The sequence below is a fragment of the Diabrotica virgifera genome, chromosome 3 (assembly GCF_917563875.1).
Source record: "Diabrotica virgifera virgifera chromosome 3, PGI_DIABVI_V3a".
In the NCBI taxonomy this organism is placed as follows: Eukaryota; Metazoa; Arthropoda; class Insecta; order Coleoptera; family Chrysomelidae; genus Diabrotica; species Diabrotica virgifera.
The window spans coordinates 206,970,528-206,977,104 of NC_065445.1; the positions used below are offsets into that span (position 1 = coordinate 206,970,528).

Sequence of the window (6,577 nt, forward strand, 5' to 3'; positions counted from 1 at the left end):
AAAATTAACAACTTCTCGTTTAAATTGTTTAAATAGTGAAGCGTTTAACATGTCTGCTCATATGGGAACAAGGAAAGACTATCTATAGAGATACTGGGGGGTAAGAATGGGGCTAAAGAAGAAGAAGCAGACACATAAAGCCTCGTTGCGGGACGGCAGCTCATTTGTTGTGCGGGAGCTAGGTCGTAGATTCGTTAGGGAGGGTGAAGGGGTGTTAAAATGACTAAACTACCATAACCAAATACAAAGGGTACTTACTCAGACTAGAGGATCTTTCTACTATTTAAAAAACAGGACGCCGTTCGAAACAAATCCTCTGGTTCATATTTGGGTACTTACTAAGACATTTTCTTCTCTTATGGGGTACCAAATGGGGAGACATTCCTCTCAGATTCCTCGTTTGGGGTTATACTAGGTAACTTTATCTCAATACTGGCTTCTATGCCACATTCTTTTTCTTCTACTCTAAAACTTACACACAGTTGCATTAGAATTTAGTTAAAATTTTTCCAAAACAAGGTTACAGAAATAAAATGGTAGATACACTTACAAAACGTTTATTCAAAACTTTAAACTCTTACCAGGTTTATTCAAAATTTTACTACAAAAACAATGATTACAATGATTACAAACAAAACAATTACAATTGAACTTGTTGGGCAGTATATGTCAAATAAAATTTGACCTATTTATTTCAACACAAGATTTGACGTAGCTGTCAAATGTCATAAGTCACTGCCTGTTTTTACCATTATGAAAGCAAATTTCTTTATACTATTATTTACCAGCAATTTATCCACTTGAAATTTAGTAAAATTAAAAAAACGTATCATACCTTAAAAACAAAAAAAAAACTCTTTGTCACAGTCACAAACTACAGGGGAGGGGTTCATCAACAAACAGGGTCATCGAACTGAGGCAGGGGGCAGGGGGAGGACATGGCTTCTTTCTTCAATTTCAGGGCAATCACTGGAGGGTGGGGTGTGGGGTAGACATTCCATACACAAATCACAAAGGGGGCTCTTCTGGGAAATTGAAACTTTTCAGGTCAATCAACTGGAACTTGCATAGGAACAGGAACAAACAAAGACTTCTACACAATGCCGGCTTATAGAACTGCGTCACAACTCAACCAGAGTATGAGAGCACAAAATTCTACCATACAAATCCACTATGGGGCAGAAAAATCATCGTGCACTCACACTAGATCTTCTTAACTTCTAAAACGACCATTCTATGCTTATTACCGGCGAGGAACAAAAGGGGCTACGCCCTTTTTCAAATGAGTCGGCCAGCGGGATCATATCGCTTCGAAATCTAAAACCGGACTGATCTGTGCTTCGCTCTGAAGCTACAGATAGGGAAAAGTACGACGAAGTACCGAGCGATTTTGATCCTTAGGGATGCTTACATGACAAACTCACGTCACTTTCGGTTCAACATTTCTTCTAGAAAATTCATCTACGCATCAACACTTCTTATAAATTGTAACACATTGAAATGTTGTGCAATACTTAATGGCTGTATACAGGGACGGCTTGGGATATTTTTGATGATATTCAACTTCACAAAATAAATTAAAAAAATGGACATTCTTTTTGGGAATTGGGATTTTAAATTAATGTTGGAGTTTTTTCAAACGCTACAAAGCCTCCGCGCAAAAGAGAAACCTGGATAAGATTATCCAGTTTTCGATAACAAACAGAAAAAATCCAACATGGACATCTTAGGTGTGACAGGACGACAATATCAAAATATTTAGATAATGGCTAGTGGGGATTAAACAAAACAAAAAGGTCGTTAGGGATTGGGCTAGCGTGCCATCAATCGCCAGACTCTTTAAAGTCGAGTAGACTTAAATGTTTATTGACTCTACAAAGAACTGTAGGTGGCAAGAGTTTCTGTGCCTTGGGAAAGAAACTAAACTTGTGCCCTGTGTGGACCTCGCTGACATCCACAGCAGTAACACAAGTGACATACCAGGGCAGACACAGCCTTATCACCTCGTTGCCTAACCGCGAGCGGTTCTCAAAAACTAAAAAAAATATGACAGATATACATCTGCCCAAACTCGGCTAACACCTAGCGAGTTTCACGGGACATTTTGGCAACGGTTCTGCAAAATGAGGATTTAAACAATCCAGTCTAAACACCTCAGTGAGACAAAATCTCACCAACAACTTACCTCAACAACTCATTCAAACAAGACAGGGCTAGACAAAGGGGTATATGACAACAACAAGGACTAAAATCAAGACAATATTAACAAGGGGGGAGGGGGGATACGTGTGACAACGACAAAAGACCAAAAAGACTAGTATACTGGGTTCAAACAGGATATCAAACTTTTTAAACAAGACTAAGGGAAATGAACGCAACATATGATATAGAGAACACTACATCATTACGTTTTCACTCAACAGTCCAATCTAGGACATAAGAACCTTTCATGAAAGTTCACAAGACAACTCTCTCATTTTCAAATCACAAGCTGGGGAAAGACTTCATTTTCAAAACAGGGCTACACTTCACTTTTCGAAACAGGGGATAGACTTCATTTTTCAAGACAGGGGGGTTGGGCTTTACTTTTCTAAACTGGGGATAGACTTACTTTTCAAAACTGGGGGCATTTCATTTCTCAAGACTGGGGGTGGACTTTATTTTTCAAAACGGGGGGGCTACTTTTTCAAAACAGGGGATGAAAGCAACACACAAGGGAAAGACCAAAGGGACATTGGAAAGTATGACAGTCCTGACGAACAACCGCTTCCATTTATCGACCGAAAGCAAGCTTCACCTGTACTCAACGCGGCCAGATCCTAACCTCACCAGCCTTGTCACAGCTTCTGCTCTTGGCCTACTTTCAATCAACAAACAGAAGAGAGGTCAACTAACTATTCGCCAAAAAAAATCAAACTCCAGCACGGACACGGGCTAACAAACAACACGGGCTAATAGACAACACGGGCTAATAGACAACGGGCTCTAAAATTTCCAGACAAAACAGGGACAGACAAACAAACAGGCAACGACATACTCAATGACTTCTAGATATACTCAGGGGCTTACAAACACAAACAATATTGAAATTTGGTTCCTATATGAGCTCACACGGGATAAGACATAAAGACATACTTCATTCACGGGGGGACTTCAACTACTTCACTTCGCGGGCTCTTTTCAACCAACCTCTGGCATCCTTTTGACACCTACAAAGATAGATTAGTCAAAAAAAAACAAGGGGCAACACAGACAAGGGGGGGGGGGCTTTTTCTTGAATAAGTGGGGGGCCTCTCGACGGTTTCCCTCTTCACTTCTTCATGAATAAGTGGGGGGCCTCTCCACGGTTTCCCTCTTCACTTCTTCATGGGGCCACTTCTCAAGGGGTGACTTCTTGAATAAGTGGGGGGCCTCTCCACGGTTTCCCTCTTCACTTCTTCATGGGGTCACTCCTCAAGGGGATGACTTCTCACAGACAATACGGGACTAAGCTCATACACGGACCATACCAACATTACACATCTACTCAAATGACCAAATCAATAAATCACAAAAAACGATTATTCTGTAAAAAACTGTTGTTCTATAGGAATACATGCAAAAAATACAACATACTGTTATACTTCATAATTGGATTCAATATTCAAAATATTTAACGTTACTTTTTACCAAAATTTTCAAAAAAATTTTACGTTACTTTTTTATTCAACTGTTTGTCTATATATTTCATCAATATTTTCAAAAAAAATTCAAATCAATGCTTTCATCATGGGTACAATATCAATACAATACAGTTAGTACGCTACAATAACATACAATTCTGTTCTACGATACTTACAATACAATACAATACCAGTATACATATGGGGTTACAAGTTAAATACACTATGATGTATGAAATGGTACATGCCTATACAATCAACAGCATGACCAAATCAACATCACAACAAAATGTGTACATACTTACACCTCTTTGGAAAAATTATTAACTTCTGCAACAAAAACTACAAAAATGGGCTCTTTCATGGGGACTAACAGACTGAAACAGTTTCGGGGGCACTAAAAGACATGAAACAGTTTCTGGGGGCAAGACAAGAGGAATCTGGGCTAAACTACTTGGGAAGACTGGGGCGATATTTACTCAGGTCAAACTTCAGGGTGTATGTTACAAATATTACAAGTGTAACACTAAGTGGGGGGTGGCTAAAGACATTGGGGACTAGTAGATAGGCTAACTACTAGTTGAACATGTCTACAAGCTAGACTTGTAACAGTGGGCATACAAAACATGACACGAGTCGAGCTTCCATGTTATCGGAAACACGTGCACCACAAACTGAGATCGGCTGCCCAAGGGGACGGGCACTGCCTAACAGTTGTAGTACAAATGAGACCGAAAGGAGGCTAAAGGGATATGGTAGTGGGCACATGCAAATGGGGTCTGAGGGAGGCCAAAAAAAGTACAGGCCCCACGTTGGGCGCCAGTTGAAGCGTTTAACATGTCTGCTCATATGGGAACAACGAAAGACTATCTATAGAGATACTGGGGGGTAAGAATGGGGCTAAAGAAGAAGAAGCAGACACATAAAGCCTCGTTGCGGGACGGCAGCTCATTTGTTGTGCGGGAGCTAGGTCGTAGATTCGTTAGGGAGGGTGAAGGGGTGTTAAGATGACTAAACTACCATAACCAAATACAAAGGGTACTTACTCAGACTAGAGGATCTTTCTACTATTTAAAAAACAGGACGCCGTTCGAAACAAATCCTCTGGTTCATATTTGGGTATTTACTAAGACATTTTCTTCTCTTATGGGGTACCAAATGGGGAGACATTCCTCTCAGATTCCTCGTTTGGGGTTATACTAGGTAACTTTATCTCAATACTGGCTTCTATGCCACATTCTTTTTCTTCTACTCTAAAACTTACACACAGTTGCATTAGAATTTAGTTAAAATTTTTCCAAAACAAGGTTACAGAAATAAAATGGTAGATACACTTACAAAACGTTTATTCAAAACTTTAAACTCTTACCAGGTTTATTCAAAATTTTACTACAAAAACAATGATTACAATGATTACAAACAAAACAATTACAATTGAACTTGTTGGGCAGTATATATCAAATAAAATTTGACCTATTTATTTCAACACAAGATTTGACGTAGCTGTCAAATGTCATAAGTCACTGCCTTTTTTTACCATTATGAAAGCAAATTTCTTTATACTATTATTTACCAGCAATTTATCCACTTGAAATTTAGTAAAATTAAAAAAACGTATCATACCTTAAAAACAAAAAAAACTCTTCGTCACAGTCACAAACTACAGGGGAGGGGTTCATCAACAAACAGGGTCATCGAACTGAGGCAGGGGGCAGGGGGAGGACATGGCTTCTTTCTTCAATTTCAGGGCAATCACTGGAGGGTGGGGTGTGGGGTAGACATTCCATACACAAATCACAAAGGGGGCTCTTCTGGGAAATTGAAACTTTTCAGGGCAATCAACTGGAACTTGCATAGGGACAGGAACAAACAAAGACTTCTACACAATGCCGGCTTATAGAACTGCGTCACAACTCAACCAGAGTATGAGAGCACAAAATTCTACCATACAAATCCACTATGGGGCAGAAAAATCATCGTGCACTCACACTAGATCTTCTTAACTTCTAAAACGACCATTCTATGCTTATTACCGGCGAGGAACAAAAGGGGCTACGCCCTTTTTCAAATGAGTCGGCCAGCGGGATCATACCGCTTCGAAATCTAAAACCGGACTGATCTGTGCTTCGCTCTGAAGCTACAGATAGGGAAAAGTACGACGAAGTACCGAGCGATTTTGATCCTTAGGGATGCTTACATGACAAACTCACGTCACTTTCGGTTCAACATTTCTTCTAGAAAATTCATCTACGCATCAACACTTCTTATAAATTGTAACACATTGAAATGTTGTGCAATACTTAATGGCTGTATACAGGGACGGCTTGGGATATTTTTGATGATATTCAACTTCACAAAATAAATTAAAAAAATGGACATTCTTTTTGGGAATTGGGATTTTAAATTAATGTTGGAGTTTTTTCAAACGCTACAATAGCTCGAACAAATCTCATTGTTATCTAAATTCTTCAAAGATGATACAGTAAAATATTCAATAGTAAATAGTTACAGCGATCAAAGATCGATAGGTAAATATGAAAAGTCATCAAAATTGATTTTTCGCATTTTTGCAGAAAATTTGATTTTTGAACATGTTCCACCAATTCTAAATAAAAATAACCTTCTTATTCGTATTCAGCGACCTCTAAAATATAAAGAATGACCAGAATTTGATATTCGCCTATTACGGTCGCTTTTTGTATTTTTAAGCCTCAAATTAGGGGTGTGCCGCTCGGCTATATGCCGTGCTTAGCGAAAATGTCGTATCTGCAAAAATCTGAAAAAATTAAATTTTTACTTCATTCTCATCCAAATGTGCATAAAATTTATCTTATTTGCTTACTAAAAATGACGTAAGTTAAGCCAAAACACATTAAAGAAAACCGTGCTGTATTTTTGAGCGAAATTCATAATTT

At 38.8% G+C, this 6,577-nt stretch overlaps 1 long non-coding RNA gene across 1 annotated transcript; it reads right to left on the bottom strand.

Annotated features, from left to right (window-relative positions):
- Positions 1-541: 541 nt before the first annotated feature.
- Positions 542-5,225, bottom strand: LOC126881513 (uncharacterized). The gene is made up of 2 exons (XR_007696885.1): positions 5,136-5,225; positions 542-685 (listed from the first exon to the last, which is right to left on the bottom strand). It is a non-coding gene; the product is annotated as an uncharacterized LOC126881513 (long non-coding RNA).
- Positions 5,226-6,577: the final 1,352 nt, after the last annotated feature.